At 53.6% G+C, this 20,246-nt stretch overlaps 1 protein-coding gene across 1 annotated transcript in view; it reads left to right on the top strand.

Moving 5' to 3' along the window:
• Positions 1 to 624: 624 nt before the first annotated feature.
• TSPAN9 (tetraspanin 9) overlaps positions 625 to 20,246 on the top strand; it is a 198,057-nt gene continuing 178,435 nt past the window's right edge. The window contains exons 1-2 of the mRNA XM_045554574.1: positions 625 to 701; positions 5,629 to 5,695. The gene's annotated coding sequence lies outside the window, so the exon portion shown is untranslated. The remainder of the gene's footprint in view (positions 702 to 5,628; positions 5,696 to 20,246) is intronic.

Raw genomic sequence — 20,246 nt, 5'->3', positions numbered from 1 at the left:
AAAGCTTATAGGAAGCGCTAGGCCAGAGATGCCTCACTGGAGTTTCTCCGGCTTCAGTTCAGCCCCTCCGGCACGCAGGGGGCTTCTGGGGAGGTAGCAGCTGCTCCAGCAGAGGTGTCTCCGGGCAGAGGTGTCACCCGCGCTGTCGGCATCTCAAATAGTCCGCCTGAAGTACCAGGGGTGGGGATGAGGAGGCCAGACAGCCTGGCATGGGGGGCGGGGGGGGCGCTGAGACCCGGGCCAGGGCGACCCTTGGGTGACGTGTGGACGCGGACCCAGGAGCGCCAACTGCCAGGCCCCTGCCCCTCCCCCGGTAATACCACTTCGGATGAGGCGCCGATCCGGGAATCCGGGCGGCGGGGCGGGCAGGGAGGCTTCCGGAACGCCGAGAGGGCGCCCGTGCCCGCGGGCCGTGCGCTCGGCCTCGGCTCCCTCCAGCTCTAACGCGGGGCCCGGCGCGGGGAGGTGGCGCAGGACCCTGGCTCCCGCGCAGCCCCGCCGCCCCGCCGCCCCGCAGCCCCGTCCGGCTCCGTCCCGCCCGGCCGCTCGCCCCGCCCCGCCCCGCGGCAGCCCCGCCCGCGGCCGCGCCATTCCCGGGCGGGCCCCGCCCCGCCGCCAGCTCCCCGGCCCGCCCCCCGTTTCCGCTGGCGGCGGCGGTGCGGGAGCTCGAGCCGAGCCGGGACCCCCGTCCTGCGAGCGCGGTGAGCGCGGCCCCGCGGCGGGCGGCGGGCGGCGGGCGGGCAGGGGCTCGGAGCGTGCGGGGCTGCGCGCACTCGGGCCGGCGCCGGGCGGGCCGGGCGAGCCCCCGACCTGGTCCCGAGAAGGGGAGCGGCCGGGACGCCCGGGGGAGGGGGCGCCCGGGAAGGTGGCCTGGGCCGGGCGCGGAGGGGCGAGAGGACGGGGGACCGGGCGGGCGCCGTGGGAGGGGCGGGCAGCGGTCCGGGAAGGGGAAGATGTGTGCGGGGGCCCGGGCACCGAGGGGAGTGGGGTCTCCTAGGGGACGGCTCGGAGGAAGACCTTTTGGGAAGGGGCCTGGGGAGGAGTGGATGGCGAAGCCCAGGCGGAGGGATGGGAGGTCTGTAGGATGCAGCAGAAGGGGGAGACCGCCGACGCTGTGTCGAGGGCTGACCGTGTGGCCCAGTGGACTGGCTTGGGACAGTCCATACAAGGCCCCCAGGGAGGGCCAAGCGGCCTTAGGGCAGGGCTGGGATGCGGCCTGCAGACCCCGGACTCCCTGCCACTCCTTGGGCCACTGCTGGCAGATCAGCGCTCAGAGTGACAGGGCTTTGGCACACCCCGAGGTCCGAGATGTAGCCCATCTGTGCATTAAAGTTTGGGACTTTAAAAAACTTTCTTGTGGTTAAAAAAAAAAAAAAATCCAAACAAGAAACTGGCTTGTTAAGAGAGCAAGATTTGTACTTGTCCATGTCACAACTAGAGTCTTGGATCTCCTCCCTCTTTGAGAAAGATACCGGTCTCTTCTACATCTTCTCCAAAATGCCTGTAGTGTCCAGGGAAGATTGAAGCTTGGGATAGTATGGGATCCCCTGGGCTGCGTTGACCTTTCCTCCCCAGCCCCCAAAATGAGGGAGAGAAGGCAGCAGCCACCTCTCTTGGTTCAGAGAGGCAAACTCTCATTATGAGAGGATGCCTTTCTGACTTATAGCTGTCCCCTTCTCTGGGGTGGCACAGGTATTTCCTCCTCCAGGAAGCTTTCCTGGACTAGTGGAGAAAACTGAGGATTCATGCCCTGACCCCTATGTACCTGCCAGCTCCCTTCTTTGTGCTAAAAATAGCCACAGAGAAAGTTGTATGTATGTTTTGCCATAAAGATATGCAGTCAGTTGCTGTCATAAGTAATGGGAAGGGAGGAGGGGGATTATGGATAATTTCAAACAATGGCTGGACAAATCATTTATATTTAGCTAAGGAATGCAGCCAGAGGCAGACGATCACACCGCTTCCCACCCTCTGCCTGGTCCTGGCGTGGCCGGTGCGGCTGGGCTGTGGGTTGGGGTGAGGGAAGGAATAGGACTGGGGTGGACAAAACTTGAAGTGTAATTCAGTTCTGCCCTCACCTATGGAAGACCCAGTGTGTGCGAAAGACCCACTGTGTGCAAGGCCCTGAATAGCTGAGAGTGGACCAGAAAGGAGCAGGATGCTTTTTTTTTTTGGTCTGACTTAATCAGATTTTAATCTTCTGGTGGGGATCTTTAAATCTGTGAACAGATATTTAATATTAATAACAATATCTTGTGTTGATATAGTAATTTATAGTTGGCCAAGTGTTTTCTATGACATTAGCCGTATGTAACTTTGATTCATATGTAATCTTATAAAGTTTATGCTACTTTTAATTGCCTTCTTAAAGGTTAGGAAAATGAAGCTCAGAGAGAATAAATATCTTCTGTAAGGTCACAAAGCTGGTTAAGTGAAAGAAGCTGGCTTCTGACCCCTCCTGCCTTGTGCTTTCTCTGTGCCATCTGCCTCGCTGCCTTTCTTTCATCCTGAGCCTTCCCTTTGCCCTAACACTGCTTATTTGTGCAATCTCGGGCAACTTACTGCCCTGTTCCAACTCTCTGTTTTGGAGGGATATTGGATTAAAATGTTTCTAGAGTCTCTTCCAGCATCAGATAATTAACAGAATAAGGTATCAGCAGCCAATCAGTCAATATGTGCTTTATTTTTAAAAAATTTTAATTGTGGCGAAAACCACAATGTAAAATTTGCCATCTTAACCATTTTTAAGTGTACAGTTCAGTTGCATTAAGTATATTTGCATTGTTGTGCAACAGATCTCCAGAACGTTTTATCTTGCAAAACTGAAATTCTAGATCCATTTTCCCCTCCTTTCAGCCTCTGGCAACCACCAGTCTACCTTCTGCTTAGTGTGCTTTAGTAAGCTCCGACTATGTGCTTAGGAAATGCTGCCCTTGAGGAATTAATAAGGAGAGTTGTGAAAAGCAGTCCACCTTAAATGGGAGCTCGTTGGGCCTGCGGTGGGTGACAGGAGTGTCCTCCCTCAACCCTGTGTCTGTGATCCCAGCACTGTTAAGGGAATGAGGGTGCCTTCACCTCTTCCAGCCTCAGCTTCCTGATTGCAAAACGAGGATGACAATACCAAGTTCTCGGGGCTGTGGGAAGGAGCTATGAGATAATGTATGTGAAGCGCGTAGCTTAGGGCCTCATATACAGCAGGTGTACAGTAAATGGTGGCTGTTATTTATAACCGAGCTGGGGAGACTGGACTGATATGCTTGGAACAAGAGAGGACAAGACTTCTTTTCTTCTCCCACGAAGGCCCAGGCCTGCTGTGGTGGTTGTCCCCACTGACTAAGAGGGAGTGGATCCAGTCCAGGTGCTTCGCTTGGCACTCAGAATCCTTCCTGCCCGGCCCAGCCTGCCTGGCGAGCCTCTCCTTCCACTCTGCTCCCGCCAGGAGCGCGGCTCTAGCCACGCTGATCTCCCAAGTGTGCTTTTTGCTCATTCCTTCTTGGCCCCTTAGTGAGTCCACTTCCACTCTCCTGGAATGCCCTTCCCCGTTCCATCCTCCCCTCCTTCAGGACCTGCCACATCTGAGCTCCTGTCATGGAGCGTTCCCGGGCCACCCATGCCAAGCAAACCTCTTTGTCCTTGGAACTTCTCTGGCATTTTCTGTCTTCACTTGTCTCCTGGCTTTTATGCACCTCCTTGGGTGATTCTTTAGTGAATTCCACAAACAGTGTGGGGGGTGTGTGTGTGATATATACAAGAGTCTATGTGAGTTCTGATGATGCAAAAATAAAAAAGGTAAAAGTCCCTGTCTTCGTGGGGCTTATAATCTGTAGGAGGTTAGAGAGGGGTCCAAAATATGATAATCCGAAGTACAAGGCAAGTGGCTTCTGAGAGCACAGTGTTATGTGGGTTCAAACAGGGAGATCTGTCACCCTGACGGGGGAGCAACACTTCACGCAGCAGGCAGTGGTGGACACGAACCTTGAAGGGTGGCTTGCATTTCGGCAGAGGGAGGACGGATCAGCCTGAGGGCAGGTGCTGAGGAAGTACTGGGGTATGCGAATGGGCCAGGGGGGCCAGTGCGTGGGATGTGGGCAGGGAAGCTGCTAGGGAAAAGGCTGGACAGGTAGACAGTGGCCATGTTGCTGGTGGCCTCAAATCTCCAGCCAAGGAACTCCATCTGTCCATTCATTCATTCAGGAGAAACTGAGTGCCCGCCGTGTGCAGGCATTAAGCTGGTGCTGTGGGGACAGCAGTCAGCCTTGGGGGCCCTGGAAACTACGCAGGTTTTTGAGTAGGGGTTACAGAAGCACCTCCTTAAGGAGGGTGAGTCTAGGGTCTGAAGAGGGGAAGTCAGGTGGGGAGAGTGGCTGGGCAGGTGAGGAGTGGTGACCAGGCAGTGAACCCCAGTAGGATCAGGATCGGTGGAAGTAGGGTCGGGACCATTGTGAGCTGATTGGCTGGCATGGTGGGGAAAGGGTGAAGGGAGTGGAAGGTGACTGTGAAAATGCCATGTCCTTTGCTGTTTCCATTCCATCCTTCCCCTTCTTCAAGACCCTGGAGAGGGTCATTCTCTCCTGGCCCAATTTAAGGAGCTTATAAATCAAAAGTGAGGGCAGAGGGGCTCACATCTGAGCTCCTTTCATGGAGCATTCCTGGCCACCTATCCCAAACAAACCTCTTTTTCCTTGGAACTCCTCTGGCATTTTCTGTCTGCACTTGCCTCCTGGCTTTTATGCACCTCCTTGGGTGATTCTCTGGTGCATTCCATGCACTGTGTCTGTGTGACATATGACGAGAGTCCAACCTGATTTTAAGCCCCTCCCGGGCATGGGTTCTAACGGCCTCCGATGATCCCGGACCCTGCACTCAACTGCTGAGAGGCACGGGACAGAGCAGGCACAGTGTGGGCCCCTGATGTTCTTATGAATCATGTACCTTCTGGAATACCAGATTCGCGTCCACAGCAATGTTTGTACCCAGGCTGGGCTTTCTCTGGAGTAGTGTCCACAGAGAGTCAAGTGTGTCCTGCATATATCCTCACCCCCAAGTTAGCTGCCCTTTCACCTTCTGCTGCAGTTTTGTCTCTCCCTTGATGGCCATCTCCAGCAAGTGTTTGCTGTCCTGTGAGAGCAGCTTTGGGTGGTAGAGATGAGAACGGCAAGCCGCCTGGGCCTTCACACCAGCCTCACAGCCAGTGTGAACCAGACGCATTTCTCACTAAAGTTGTGTACACTTTTACATATCTTGAAATTTTGGGTCACTGGTGAGTGGTCACAACTGTAAATGTCAAACCCTTGGATGCCAGGGGTGTAGCCCAGGGATGGCACATAGGTGGCGTGGACTCTGCTACTTCTGTAACTGCCTCTAGCAGACATCACTAATCGATTGCTGCTGTTTTTCCTGCAGAGCAGGGCTTGGGTTCTACTTATAATGCTTTGGGTACCCACCACCAGCTGAGTGGGATTGGCACAGCAGCTAGACCTGTTTGCCATTTCTGGCCTTCTCCATTTGTTGAATAAATGGGTTTTTGGTGGGAGACTCTTGCTCCAAAAAGTGGTCATTGCTGGACAAAATTCACCCTAGAGTGGCTTCATACCAAAGTGATGACCTATTTTTTTTGTTTTCCTGCAGGAATATCCTGGGATCTTCTCTTATTTGTCAGCCGCCAAAGTGATTACAGGAAATTGAAAGAAAACAGGTCAGTGTCAGTCTGGGCCTATTGTGTGGTAGGGCCTCTGAAAGTCTGTGTGTTATAAACTCTGTGGCCAAGCACGGTGGCTTATGCCTGTAATCCCAGCACTTTGGGAGGTTGAGGTGGGAGGATCGCTTGAGCCCAGGAGTTCGAGGCTGCAGTGAGCTGTGATTGCGCCGTTGCATTACAAACTCTGTCTAAGGTCAAGGTCTTTCTTGTTCATCGTGCTTTGGGGAGGATAGAATAGGATGTTGACATTTCGTAAGTGCCCCTCTGAGGCCCTCACTTTTGATTTATAAGCTCCTTAAATTGGGCCAGGAGAGAATTACCCTCTCCAAACTGTTTCATTTTCTTTCTTTTTTCTTTTTTTAGCTCAACTCTATGGAATCCTCCCATTTCTGATTGGTGGCTGACGGTACTCTTAGATTCTTTCTGGGCCTCCCCATTTTGTAGAGGAAGCCTAGGGAGAGGCCTGTAGCTTCCTGCTTCCTGTCTCCTCCCAGCAAGCTTGGAAGCGAGGGTGGAGGGGCCTCCCACCAGCAGGCCAGAAAAGAAACTGTGAACCCTGGCCAGCCCTCGTGCCTCCATTCCTCTATACCTACGTGGCTGCAGGAAAGCCCCGTGGCTGCAGGAAAGCCCCGGGTCCTCTCCCTGCTCTGCCGGGCTCCTGGGGTCTTGCTGGGGGCTTGTTCTTTGTCCCTAGGCTTGCACATCCAGGACCTGCTGAGATACAGTGGGCCAGAGCTGGGCTGGGTGTGGATGGTGCAGATATAGGTTCCTTGGGGTGCTGCTTACAGACTGAGGCCTTTTTATGTTTTAATTTATGTGCATTTTATCCCTGTGGCTTCTCCCTGCTGGGTGATTTGTCAATCTCTTGGCTTCTGTGAACCCAGTGCTGTGGCTGGCAAGGAGGGAGAGGGGCAGAGTGCTGCTGGCTGGTGGTTTATCTTGCCAAAAGATTCCCTTGTCTTTGAGTTTCAGTAGAGATTATTTAGTGGCCCAAGAGTGGCCTCAAATCTCTTACTGTCCTGCCATGCTTAGCACGTTATACTTAGGATGCTGATATTCATATTTGTCATCATCATCGGCCAGTTTTAGACCCTTTACATATATCCACAATTAATTTAATTTAATCACACTAAGTTGCCATTTAAATCTCATTTAACTTTCACAAGAGTCCCTTGAGGTGGCTATCATTTCTTTACAGCGGCAGCGGCGAAGGCCAAGAGCCCCTCTCCAGCGTTAGGTGGCTGTTGCCAGGTGCTCCGACTGCAGCGCCTGCCTTTCTTACTGCAGCCCTGCGGCCTGGGAACCCGCCGGGTCCCTCCCTGCGCCTGCTTGCAGAGGAATGTGTAAGCTCCCATTTTAAGTCCTCCTCCCTCCTCCCCGGGGCCTGCATGGGTGTCTGCTTTCATTCTCGCAGCTCTGGGATTTGGGGCACCGCCTATCGTTGGACTGTGCATTGCAGCTGGGTACAGGGGCCTGGGCTGAGGAAAATCCGTCTTGTGAAGATCAGGTGGCAGCAGGGGCAGGACCTGAGGACAAGGGCATGACAGTCCCGCTGCGCGGCACAGCCTGCGCCATCACAGGGCCTGTGGGGCCTGCCCCTGGTGCCCCTGCCAGACAGAACTTGGTGGGGAGCTCCCCAGGATGCCTGCCTGGCCTTGGGGAGACAGAGAGCTCCTGACATCACCAGCCATTTCCAGCCAGGTGACCAAGTGAGGGAGACCTGAGCGAAGGACTTTGCAGACAGGGAATCTTATTCGCTCCCTTGGCCGTGGCCTCTGAGGGCTTTGGTTTTGCCATTCTTGTCATGCTCTTGAGCCTCTGGAATGTGACCAGCTCTGGGGTGGGAGGTCCTCCTGGCTCCGGCTCCTGCCTCTAACTGCGGTGTGACCTTTGGCAGGCTAATTGCTTTCCTAGGCCGGTTTCCTCACCCGCAGGGCTGGAGGCTGGGTGATCCATTGCCGAGGTTCCTTTTGGCTCGGAGTGGCCAAGGGGGCATGCCTGGTTTGTGGCTTCCAATCCTGCAGCTTCCCTGATTCTTCTTCCTCTGGCCTGGAGGTGGACTGCAGAGGAAAGCATGAAGTTAATGAGTAAACTGGAGGCTCTGATTTCTGATAGGAGCCAAGGGGTGCGGGCAGAGGTTGCTTACGGAGATGGTTGCCCCACACTCCTCGGCGGGTTAGGGTTAGGGATCTGCTGCCTGATTTCGTCCTATACTGAGAGCTCTGCTGCTACTCTCATTTAAACTCTCTGCCTCCTGCCCAGTGCAGCGAAGAGTTAGAAGTCTCCATTGCTGGACTCCAGCCCTACAAGTTAATAATTTCAGCGTCAGTCTCAGCCACTGCATAATGAACTGAAACTGCCTGGGTGCAGGAAAGCTTCTTAGCCCTTTCCCTGCTCTTGAACCAAAAACACAGAGACTCAGCTTGAACTCGCCTGGGGCTCTTGAGAATGGGAGACGGAGGAGCCCCCCTGCCAGCTTCGTGTGCTTCATGCCCTGCGTGTCTCAGTCTGCACTCTGGAGCCCAATGTCGATTTTTTTGGACATTGTTCAGAATTACCTGTGCCTTTGAGTTCACCACACCCCTGCCGGCCCACCTGTGTCTTCCCTCACCCCCACCTTACAGCGGGAGGCTGGAATCGATGATGCACTGAGTGTTCACTTCCTGAGAGCCTTGTGGCCAGTTCTCCTCTCAGTGGCCCGCGTGTGGTAAAACCTCTGACCTGGTGATGGGAACAGGAAAAGATGGGTGGAGAGTGGTCCAGGGCGTCTGAAGAGGCAGGAAGCTCAGCGGGCTTTCCCTGGAGTCTCCCTCTTGTTGGGAAGGCTTGGCTGTCACTGCAGGAGGGCTGGAGGGCCTGTGGTCTCTGGTGCAGGATCTTGGTGAGGCCTTGGACTGGGCCCTGGCCGCTTAGGGCTGCTGCTAACCCTTACAGCACCTTTGTGCAAATTTAGAAAATGGCCCTTCTTCAGCTTACAAACAAAAATTAAAGTGAATATGTTATTGTACAACTGGAGCAAAGTCTAACTCTGCCTGGGGCAGCCTCCTTGGGCTCTGTGGGTGGTGACCTGGGCTGTGTGCACACTTGGGGGCGTGCCTCCCCTGTCGTGGGGTGCACGTGTTTCTGGCAGCGTGCACAATCTGGTCCTTCCACGCCCGGTGAGGGAGCGTGTCAGGTTCAGAGTTGGGGAAAGGGCCTCTGAGAGCAGTGGATGGTGAGGGAAGTGATGTCGGGGTGGGGCATACTCAGAGCAATGCCGGAACAGGGTATGGCCTTGCATGCGCGCGTGTGTGTGTGTGTGTGTGTGTGTGTGTGTGTGTGTGTGTGTGTGCGCGCGCGTGTGCTTGCGCGCTCGTCCTATCATGAGTGTGGCTGGGTGTGCCCGCATGGATTTGTGTGGGAGGTGTTCTCCTGCATTATTCTGGGACTCAGTGGAGAGCCCACCTGTGCCCTCTCCGTAGGTCCGTATGTACCTGTGGTGTGAGCGCCTCTTCCTTAGGGAGCAGGTACAACCTCAACACAGAAGCTGGTAGCCCTGTCTGTGCGGCCTCTCCTCTGGCCACCTGCCACGGTGTGGGGACTCAGCTCCCCAGCAAGCCCTAGGGGGTGGTGCCAGGGACTGAGGGAGCAGATCCTGCCTCAGCAAGTCCCTGATCCCCCTCTGGGCCAGGCCTGACGGGAGGGCTCGGAAGGGTAGGGTGCCTGGCTGCGTTTGAATGGCTCATGTATTTCTGGGTATGTGAACATGCAGAGTGACATGTTTTATTTTGCAGAAAATGAGGTAGAGGTCTGAGCTTGCAATTTTCCACTTGTCTCAATCCTGGAAGATTCTAAACAGCTTTGTTTAAAAACTGGACATGTATATTGCAGAGACCTGAGTGAGGAAGAGCTCTTGGGTCCCCCAGGAAGGCAATTAGGTTTGAAGCCAGAGTTTGGATTTGTTGACTATTGCGAGTGCTGTCTGCAGCATGTGGGACCTGCGTGTGTTTGTGTGTGGTGGGGGCGCTACAGCATCACCAATGGCATGAGTCACTCTAAATTAGCAGCAGTTCAGATTGGCTTCCACTGACTTGCTGTTAGGGATGGGTGGGGTTGGGGAGGAAGCTCTGGGCCGGGGCCTTGCGTTACCCACCATCCAGGCTGTGGGCGGCAGGGAGAGAAGGGGGTTGGAACTGCCTGTCTGGGCCTCCCCTGCAGGCCAACCTCCTGCTCCACCCAGGCCATGCCCACCTCCACCCCGACCTCAAGTTCCCCAGCCACCCCTGTGGCCACTCAGAGAGCCCCCTCCTCCCCAATCCCACTCTTCCCTCGGCCCCAGCCCCGTCGTCCCTGAGTTTCTCTACGGGTCCGCACAGAAAGTTCCACCCAACCCTGCCCTTCACAGGACGGTGTCCTGCATCGTTCTCCCTGCACTGGAGCCCTGGCTGCTCCTTACAGGAGATGTCACAGCCAGGGCCCAGCCACCAGCAGGGGAGGGGGAGCCACCTGGGAGCCCCAGCTTCAGAGGCCGTGGTGGGGAGCTCGTATTTGTCCCTGAGCAGTGGAATGAGGGGATGAAAAGGGACGTTATAGGAGAAATTAGCTTGTAGCAGAATACAAGGTGAATTTTCTAAAAGCATCTTTTTTTTGGTTGCAAAAATAATACAAACTCATTATAATATTCAAACATTACATAAACTGCAGAAAAGGAAAATCTCCCATAATCCTACCCCTCAGACATAATCACTGATGATACTTTGGTTTGTATTCTTTCCAGATATTTTTATGATACACTAGCATCCAGCCATCCACCTGTTTATCTTCTCAGTTTCCGTTAGAGAATCGTTTTCGACTTACCGTTTTGCCGCTTCTTTAGTCATCTTTCCACATCGGTGCATGGGGAGCGGCCTCATTCTTCTCAATGGCTGCACAGACTTGCTGAATGGGTTTTGTTTCCATTATCTGTGCTGCATAATACTCCACCCCAAAATTGAGTGGATTAACACAACCACCCTTTTATGTGCTCCCATACCGTGGGTCAGCCATCCAGGCTGGGCTCCGTGGTCTCACCTGAGCTTAGGAACGCGGTGGCGGCCAGCGGGCGGCGCTGCGGGCCTGGGCTGTGCAAGAGAGCTTCACTCCCACGTCTGGCGGGTGGTGCCGCTCCCAGCTGGGCCGCTCTCCTGCTGTGTGGTTTCCCACTGTCAAGGAAACTGGCCTTTTAGGTGAAAACAGAATCTAGGAGACCTCTTGACATGGAGGCCCTGAAGCCTCCCCATTACGATATCCACCAACTGCGGGGGAAAGCAAGGCACAGGACCAGCGAACCTCGGGGGTGAGCAGAGGCTCTACCTCTTGGTGAGAGGACTGGCCACATCATGTCGAAGGGATGTGTGTTCAGCGAGGGGAGGGCATGGGTGTGCGATCCCTCCCAGTGCCCGGGAGCAGGAGAGTTAGAATATTTGCAAATGGACTCCACAGTTCTTTGGAAGGTTATGCAAGCCCCTTCTCTTCCCAGCCTACTGTTGCCCCCAGATGAGTCAACCAGGGAAATTCGCAAGGGCAGGACCCTTAATCTGCATGTTGGGTTAGAGTATCCTTTGAGGTGGATTCGTGGTGTGTGTGTGGGCAGGGGGCTGGTGCTGGGAGAGGTTTGTGCTCTGTAATAGACTGTGTCTCCTGCCCCAGGGTGCCTGAGCTGTAGCAGGGGAACCTTCCTGCCCTCTGAAAGCTGCCAAGAGCTTGTCTTCTTGGTACCTGCTGCTGATTTTCATGGCATCTCAGAAAAATGAGTCAGAGAGTAATAGGTCATTAACAAAGCCAGGTGGGCACCCCAAGCCCAGGCCTCTGCTGGGATTTCATGCTTTCATTTGCTCAGCAATACTGCATGGACTGTCGCCCAGGTTCCTCCCCATCTCGGCCTGACCTCAGGGGTAGAGTAAGCAGGCCTGGGTCTGTGTGATTCACAGACTTCGCTTTTCCTTCTCAGATAACTCACAATGGACTTGACATTTGACTTCCCCCAAGGTGTTCGTTTTTATAGTTTTCTCACCTGGCTTGGTGGCTCTTCCTGTGAAATGTCACCAAGGGCAGGAGGAGGTAGGAGGAGGCAGGTGAGGGGCCAGCGACGTGTCCTTAATGAATCCCAAGTCCCAGTGTAGAGGCTGCTGCGGTGGAGTTCTCCCCCACACTGGTCCCACGTCAGACTCGCCTCTCTGGGATCCGAGGCGGACGAGGTACAGCACACTGTCCTCGCACGGTAGCGCCTGTCATCCGCCCGGCGCTGTGTGCGTTTGTCAAACAAGAACAAAGTCAGGGCGGGCTTTCATATTTGAAACCCCTTGGTGTTTTATTATCTCTCTGCTCTCTCTCTGCATGTCTTGGGAAAGAAATGTTTTGTGGCTGAAAAGGTTCACTCTCAAGCGTCCTGCACCCCCACAGCTCAGCTCTGGGCCATTCTCACCTGTGCTGAGGGAGAGCCGCGGCGCTTGGTGACAGGCTGCAGTGGGAAGGGAGCACTGCCTGCCCCTGCGCCCCACTTGGGAGCTCCCCGATGCATCCGGGCGACTTAGGGGTGCCAGCATTGTGCTCCTGTTGCAGGATTAATAAATCTGACCAGCTTCCAGGCTTCACAGTTACCAACCTCAGTGTTGATGACAACATGCGATGCTGACTCTGCAGGCCTTTGAGAAATCTGGCATCACAGGCAAGACGAGAAACCTCAGCAACTCCTTTTGGCCAAGGGATTGGGAAAACTGGATGGAGGGCCTCAGCCTACTCCAGGTGTGCTAATTTGAGGCATTTAGTAGGTAAATTCCCCGTAAATGGAGGCCCATTCTGATTCCTAACTTCTCTGCTCACTCCACGCCCCGTTGTTGGTTCCCCATGGCTGTGACAGTGGATTAAAACGTCAGCATGCTCAAGGGTGAGACTGTCACTGAGACAAGTAATTATTGAGCACTTTGATTCCTCAAGGGCCTGAGGCGTCAGGCCCAGGTGCACTGAGTGATAGCAGAGCTTCAGCCACGTGTAGGGCAGGTCAGTCTCAGACCTGTGTGTTTGTGTCTACCAAGCGCCTATTTCTGTGACTACCAAGCGCCTATTTCTGTTTTATCCATGTCTCTCGTTTCCCCCCAGGGTTTGGTCCCACGGCACCTGTGGCCCCCAAGAATGGGCTGTGAGGGCAGCAAGCCAAGTAGGAAGTGGTGAAATTGCTGTAAAGGCGGCCAGAGCCTTCTGTGTAGGACCTAGAACAGATGCCTGCTATGACCCAGCTAGGAAGTGTCACTGCCAAATTTGACATAAAAAATGATATTACCCAGTTTCATCATTTACCTTACCCACTGCTTATCCAGATAACTCTCAGCTGTTTAATAAATTCAGATGTCCCTGTAAGGATAGGGATGGTTCTTCCCTGAGCATGCCCAGGGGACTATGCCTTGGCTCTGAGGACTGTTCTTTGGGAACACAGCAGCGGCAGCGTCTCTGGCGTGGGTGTGTGGCTTCCCCAGAGGGGCCACACTCAGCTGGCAGAGAGGGAGGTTAGAGACGGGTGGGTAGGCAAGGCTCATGGCCACCATGCCAGGGCTGGGTGAACTGGTGGGTGCTTCGAGCCTGCTCGTGGCCTGGACGCTGCAGGCTGGAAAAGATGGGCAGGGTGGGCCTCTGCCTGCGAGGAGCTCACATCCTGCTACTCGGACTGAACCTGATGGGGGGTAGCCTTCAGAGCCCTGGAGCTGGAGGACCTGAAACGTTCACATTGTCTTCTCCTCTGCAAACACTGCTGGAGCTGCTGGCCTTTGGGATGCAAATGCTAATTGTAGAACACACGTATGCCAAGAGGGGAAGCCGCTTTGGTTTCCTGGGTGCACATCACAGCTAGCTCTGGTGGTGCTGTGCCCGTCACCTGAGGTGGGTGGACTCGACTCTCTCTTTGTGAGCCAGGAGTTGGGGGCAATTGGCTCCTGAGTTTGAGCTCCCCCTGCTCCCTGCTCTGGGGCAAGGGAGAAGGTGGAGGGGGATTCTTTAGACAGCAGAGCCTTTCTCTGTTGGCGGGGGTAGCATTCCCTGAACCAGATACGTTGAGCTTTGTGCTCTGAGACTCTGGCTAATGGGTGGAGGAAAGAAGAGAATTGGAGAGGCAGGGTCTGGTCTCCTGCTCACCCGAAACAGCCAGTCAGCCTCCGAGCACCTTCAGGGCAGTGGGAGGGAGTCAGCTGCAGACCTTTACCCCGCTGCCGAGGCTGAACAGGCTCAAGGCTGCCTGACACCACCCCCTACCCCGACCGTGAGGTTCTGTGGGGGCGGGGGGTCTAGTGCCTGGCACACAGTGGGCCTCAGCACATATTTGTTGATGGGAAATAGGAAGGGGAGAGTGAGTTACAAATATGGAAAGAAACTCAGTGGGCCAGCCACAGTTTGAGGGATTGAGGGGAAGACACCACCTCCTCCTGAACATTTCAGTGGCCTGAATTCCTGCCATTAGGTATTTGTTCTTCTGGAGGCTCTTTGGTCTTCAGGAGTCTTCTCTGTGTGCAGCTGTGGCAGTAGCTCAGCACGGCCTTTGGGGGTGACTTCTAAAGGCGGGGCTGGGCCACCCGCAGCCCCCTGCCTTTTCCCGCCTTGCCCAGCATTGCCGCCAAAGCGGTAATTCCTTGGCCTTTTCCTCCTGCCGGAATTTTGGCAGATAGGACTCCAGGGACCTCCCCACCCCTCCAGAGCTTGACAGCTGTTGCCCAGAAACCCTCATAGGACCTCGCAGGACAAAGGCGCAGTTTTAAAGCAGCACCTAGGAAGGCGATTTCTATTTTGTGGTGGTGGGTCGCTGTCTTAAATCAAATACGTCTAATATGTTCCTGATTCATGGCAGGAAGTGAAACGTAGGTGCTGCCATGTTTTAGACCCAGTGGTGGACCCTGGCGTTTCTGACCCTGCAGCCGCGACTCCCCACCCTCCGGGACTCCAAACTGTGTCCTTACTGCCTGCGAGAGAACTGACTTACAGGCCCAGGACTCTGCGCCCTCACTGGTGTCCTTGCGTAGCAGGGGTGTTTCCTAGTCTCTCCTACATCTCTCTTGTGGGACATTATCACCGTGCTCCTTCGGAAGAGCAGAGGGCTTGATTTCCCCTTCGCTGGTGCTTTTGCTGTTGTCTCATTGCCTGGCACCTGGTGGACACTCGAATATTTTTTGAATGAATGAATACTGCACTTGTGGTCTAAAAAGAGATGTGTCCCTAATCTCATCCATTTCCTCAGGACACTTAGGCCACTTGCTTGCTTTAAAACCGTCCGTCTTCACAATCGCAGGGCTTTGAAACGCCTCGGGAGAGGAGGCTGGGGTCTCTTCCTAAGTAGGAGCCCCTCGTTAGAGTGTCCGCAGGGCTTGGTGGGGCTGGTGCCTCTTTTCCCAAAGGGGTGGAGGACCTTGAGGGGAGAGGAGGCCACTGCCTAGAAGTGTCACAGCTGAGGGAACTAAGGCTGGTTTTCCTTGCATTTCCGGGCAGGGGAGGCTGGAGCCGGGCTGCCTAGACTCTGACCTAGATTCCGTCGCTTCTGCCCCCCTCTCCCACCCCTGCCTGCTCCTGTCTTCCTCAGCTCTGCCCGGGCGCCTCAGGGGTGACCTCACGGAGCCTGTGGGCAGCTTTGGAGGAAAACATGCACGCACCCAAAATGGCCAAATCCGTGAGGACTTGAGAGAGGCACGTGTGGGGTTATTTTGGGTTTGGTGGGCCGGGCTCAGATCTCTCTGGCATTCCCGGCCAGCCTCTAGCCTCTCAGAATTGACCAGAATGGAAGGTTGATAAAAATCGAGGTTCCAGGAATAGCCCAAGAATTTGCTCATTCTTAACCTCTGGGACGAGATGCTGCCCAACCCAGAGCCCACAGGGAAGACGGGGCTGAGTGGAGGGACTGTGGCAGGGGGTGGGGAGAGAAGGAAAGTTCAAGCCGATATCCTCTTCCTTCCTGTTACTTTCCTGGAGGAAGGGGTGGCAAGCACAGTGTGGCTCAGGGTCAATCTGATAAGGGAGCAGGATTTAGAGCCCAGAGGAATGCCCTCTCCCCGACCCCCAGCCCCATGCCTGCCTCTTGGGGATTCTTAGTAACAGCCATCAGCTGGCTTGGTGGGTCAGTCTCTGCATTTCTCGTCTGTCTCTATTTCTCTGTCCTCAGACTGAGGTCAGGCTGGGGACAGCTCCAGCCTTGAGTCCTTAGGGAGCCCTGCTATCTTCCTCCCTTCTCCAGAGTCAGGTGGAGAAGCACTCTTTGCTCAGTGCACATGCGGGAGGCTACACTGAGCACCTCCTCAGTGGAAGTTCAGGAGCTCAGCGATGCTGGGCTTCTGTCTGTGCCTTCAGGCAGGGTGGATGTGTGGAGACAGCATGTGTTGACCAGAGCGGGACAGGGTACCAGGGCGCCGTGGGACTGTGATAGGCAGGGTGGGTCAGCGGAAAGAGCGGCACACTGGGAGTCAGGAACCCCAGCTGGCCTTGGGCAAGTCATGTTACTTCTCTGGGCCCTGGATTTTTTTCATCTGTAAAGTACAGGCTTTATGATCCCTGAGGTAATTTCTGGCTTAAGAGTTAATTTGATTCTAGCAGTCACAGGAGAAAGAACCTCCTGAGATGGGTCGGATGTTTTTGTTCCGTCTGTTTTTTTGCAAATGAGGTCCACCCTTGGGCCCCATCTCAACTGGGTTGGCCTCTTAAGGGGGGGGGACAGGCCAAAGGCTCAGATGTCACAGCTGCATCTCAAACCTCTCTTCTGTTCTCTGTGCCCTCTGCTTAGGGAACTGCATAGTCTGCCTTTAGGTTCAAAAAATCAGTTGCACTTGTCTAGGACAAGGTGGTTTACCCCTTGCCTGCAAAGGGAGGTCCAAGGGACTGCTCCCCTCAGGGCCTCATTGTTCCCCACCTGGAGTCCCTTTGTCCTTTTTGTTACTGTAATGCCAGGTTACTTGTTCTCGTTGTCTTTGGTATGATCTATCTTGCTTGAAATGCCTCCCTGCATCCTGCATTGTTTTAGCAAATTTGAAAATTTGTTCAGCCCTTGTTTCTTTAAGTATTTTTCTGTCCCCATTTCTCTCTCTCTTCTTTCTAGAATTCCAATTATATGTATATTAGACTGTTTGATACTGTCCTATAGGTTGTTGAGCTATGTTAATTGTTTTGTCTTTTTTCTTTCTGTGCTTCATTTTGGATAGTTTCTATTGTTATGTCTTTCAAGTCTTCTGTAGTGTCCAATCTGATGTTAATAATTCCCTCTAGTATACTTTTCATTTCAGATATTATATTTTTCATCTCTAGAAGTTCTGCTTGAGTCTTTTTATTTATTTTATTTATTTTTTTTATTTTTTTGAGACAGAGTCTCGCTTTGTTGCCCGGGCTAGAGTGAGTGCCGTGGCGTCAGCCTAGCTCACAGCAACCTCAAACTCCTGGGCTTAAGCGATCCTCCTGCCTCAGCCTCCCGGGTAGCTGGGACTACAGGCATGTGCCACCATGCCCGGCTAATTTTTTCTATATATATTTTAGTTGGCCAGATAATTTCTTTCTATTTTTAGTAGAGACCGGGTCTCACTCTTGCTCAGGCTGGTCTCGAACTCCTGAGCTCAAACGATCCACCCGCCTCGGCCTCCCAGAGTGCTAGGATTACAGGCGTGAGCCACCGCGCCCGGCCAGCTTGAGTCTTTTTAAAAAATATATTTTCTTTCTCTCCTCATCATGTTTTTGTCTTCTTCTACATTCTGGAACATATGGAGCATAATTATAATACTTGTTTTTTCATCCTTATCTACTGGTTTCATCATCTCTGTCATTTTGGGGTCTGTTCTATTGATTGATTTTTTTCGCCAGTTTATGGGCTGTATTTTTCTGCTTCTTTGAATGCCTGCTCATTTTTGACTGGATGCTGGACATTGTGAATTTAATGTTGACGGGTGCTGGGTTTTGTTATTTCTCTTTAAATAGTACTGGCCTTTATTCTGGCATGCATTTAAATTACTTGGGATCAGTTTCATACATTTGAGGTTCGCTTTTGAGCTTTGTTAGGGAGGCTCCAGAGCAGCCTTTAGTCTAGGGCTAATTTAGCCTCACCCCAAGGCGAGACCCTTCTGAGGGCTCCACTGCATGCCCTGTGTGTTTTGAGGTCTCTCTGCTCTCACTGGTGGCATGTGAATTCTCGCCGGCCCTTTGTGTGCTCCACAGGTTATTTGGCCTTTGCTTTCCAGTGGTTCTTTTCTGCATCTTGTGGAGTGTCTGTCATTCCACAAGTAGGCAGACCAGCCAGAGACTGCAGGCCACTCTTCCACAGGTCTCTCTGCGCTCTCTCTCTGCAGTCCCCTCTTCTTGGGTATTCGGCCCTAAAAATCCCAGCTGCTGCACTCTAATTCTGTCTCCTCGACTTGGTGAGACCTCTGGACTCCACTTGAATCCCTTCTCTCTGGGCTGCCATCGGGAAGCTGTCTCCAGGCAGTAAGCTGGGCCATCGTAGGACTCACCTCTCTTGTTTCCCTTCTGTTGGGGATGACAGTCTCGTGCTGCCTGTTGTCCAGTGTCTGACGTAGTTTCCCGTGTTCTTTGCGGTTTGTTTGTTGTTTAAGGGGAGAGTGTAATGCAGACCTGCTGCTTCACCATGGCTGTCAGCAGGAGTCTGTGTTGTTTTAAGACTCACCCAGGCATCATCTCCTTCCTTGGTGTCATCCTTCCCTACGGGGTAGGTGCCTCTAGTAGGTACCTCTATAAGACCCCTTAAGCAGCACGTTCTTTTCCCCATGATTTTTTTTTCTTCTGAGAAGAGTCTCACTCCGTCACCCTGGCTAGAGTGCAGTGGTGTCATCATAGCTCACAGCAACCTCAAACTCCTGGGCTCAAGTGATCTCCCTGCTTCAGCCTCTGGAGTAGCTGGAACTATAGGCATGTGCCACCATGCCCAGCTAATTTTTCTATTTATTTGTAGAGGTGGGGACTCACTCTTGCTCAGGTTAGTCCTAAACTCCTGAGCTCAAACGATCTCCCAACTCTGCCTCCCAGAGTGCTGGGATTACAGGTGTGAGCCACTGGGCCTGGCCCTTTCCCCCATAATTTTATCTGGTTTTGTTTTTATCTAAGTTGGCTGTCTCCTTGAACACAAAGATGACATGACATTTTTCTCATTATGCCTTGTACCCTAGCTTAGTGCTTAGCATGTAGTAGGCAGCTAATGTTTGTTGATTGAATATACAAATGAGAATAAATGAAAGAAAATCTAAGCTAACCATGCCATGTGGTTGCTAAGAAGCACAGTACCATTGTGGGTGTGGCACTTGGCTCACGGTCAGCCCACATCTGCAGCATTGGGCTTACTTAATTCTGGTTGGGACACTGGCAAATCTGAAGTCATCCAGGGAGGGTGACTATGAGGGTGGAAACTATACTGCATGAAAATTGGATGAGGATTTGGGAATGTTCATTTTGTCTGGAAATTATTTTTATGGAATGCTATGGGAGAGGGGCATAGTAACAGTCTTCCAGCAAATGTAGGTTTGAGGGCCCAACCTCGGCCCATGGGTGAGGGGCTCCAGGGGATCAGATTTGGGTCCAGGTCCAGGAGGAACTTTCTAACAGTTGAGCCGTCCAGCAGAGACATGGGTACCTAGGAGGTAGTGCGCTCCCCATTGCCATGGAGATTCCAGCAAAACCCATGTATGTTGGTCATGGACTTTGTGTTGGGGGCATGAGGTTAGATGTAATGTTGCATGAGATAACTTCCTAGATACCATTCTGCTCGGTTCTGCTCTGCCCCTGGAGCCCTGTGATCCATCTCGCCTGGCAGCCTCCCATCCCCAGCCTACACATGCACGTTCAGAAAACACACCTGGAGTGTGCTCCGTGCGACTGTTCTGTGAAACAGCATCCCCTCGTCCTTCTTTCTTGCCTAGCGTGGATTTCTTCTCAGGGCCTTGTGGACTCGTCACAGCCGCCCAGGGTCTGTGCTTGTCTCCGTCATTCTGACTGCAGCCTGACTGGCACCCCTTGACCTGGGCTGGCCCCGTGTCTGTGCCTTGTCCCACTGTCTGCTGTGTCTGGACACACAGTGCCTTTGAGACAGAGGGCGACTCTAGTTAGCTCATTGTTCTGCCCCTCCTTGCCACCCACACGGTGGCCTGGGAGTCTCTCGGCAAAGGCTGGCAGCCTGGCTCCAGCTGTCTGGGTGCTCGGGAACATCACTCTGAATGGACACTGACCTGTTCATTTGCTTGTTTCTCCGGGTCTCACGTCCCTTCCTCTGGGCCTCCCTCTTCCCTGGACTGGAACTCCCAAGGAGGTGTCACCCTGCTAGGTGAGCCCACTGCACCCCGCGGAGACTCAGTCAGCAGTGGTGCTGGCAGAGTTCTTGAAAGAATCTTCACGTACCTGCCTTTGCCATTTTTAAGACGGTCTCCAGGGAGCTCCAGATAAGGTCCCACCCAGGAATGGTGGGTGGGTCTGCAGTGCGCCTGGAGGAGGTGACTCTGAGAAGGGGTCATAAGCCTAGGGACCTTATTGGCTGGGCCCAGTCTTTGCTTCCCTGAAGCAGTGGCCCCACCTGTCTGCG

This window comes from Lemur catta, chromosome 6 (genome assembly GCF_020740605.2).
Source record: "Lemur catta isolate mLemCat1 chromosome 6, mLemCat1.pri, whole genome shotgun sequence".
Lineage (NCBI taxonomy): Eukaryota > Metazoa > Chordata > Mammalia > Primates > Lemuridae > Lemur > Lemur catta.
The sequence above is the reverse complement of the archived record's forward strand: the minus strand, read 5'-3'. Positions and strand labels throughout refer to the sequence as shown.